Source organism: Octopus bimaculoides, chromosome 16, assembly GCF_001194135.2.
Source record: "Octopus bimaculoides isolate UCB-OBI-ISO-001 chromosome 16, ASM119413v2, whole genome shotgun sequence".
Classification (NCBI taxonomy): Eukaryota; Metazoa; Mollusca; class Cephalopoda; order Octopoda; family Octopodidae; genus Octopus; species Octopus bimaculoides.
In genome coordinates, this window is record NC_068996.1 from 10,361,697 (window position 1) to 10,362,135 (window position 439).

The 439-nt window shown below is 44.2% G+C and overlaps 1 protein-coding gene across 2 annotated transcripts in view; it reads right to left on the reverse strand.

Annotated features, from left to right (window-relative positions):
• The window catches only part of LOC106872328 (ras-related protein Rab-35), an 89,708-nt gene that overhangs the window by 78,833 nt on the left and 10,436 nt on the right, over window positions 1-439 (reverse strand). The window lies entirely within an intron of this gene.

A 439-nucleotide genomic window follows, 5' to 3' on the forward strand; every position in this document is an offset into this window, starting at 1 on the left:
GGTTTAGACAGTTGTGCAGTTTTCTGGAATCATTAAATATTGTAGGAGCAGGTGTTTCTTTGGCATTGTTGTTTTATAACCGTTCCTATTACCAAACATTCTGCCATCAACGCAGAATGGTTATTGTCTTTTTCTGGGTTTGTCTTTAGTACTTTTTACAAAGTTTTATAGATTAACTTGGCCAAAGCATGTAGAGTCACCTTCTGGCCGAAGTAGTATCTTCTATCTCCTTGCTTGTTCTAGTTATTGGACAGCAGTCACGCTGAACAAACAGACGATAAACACGTCGCCCTTTCAAAGCCTAGCCAGGCTCATGGGCCCGGTTTCCCGGTTTCTATGGCGTATGTGTTCCCCCTCAGCTGGACGGGACGCCAGTCCATCGCAGCGTTGCTCAAGAAACAGGAAGAAAGAGTAAGAGAAAGTTGGGGCGAAAGAGTAC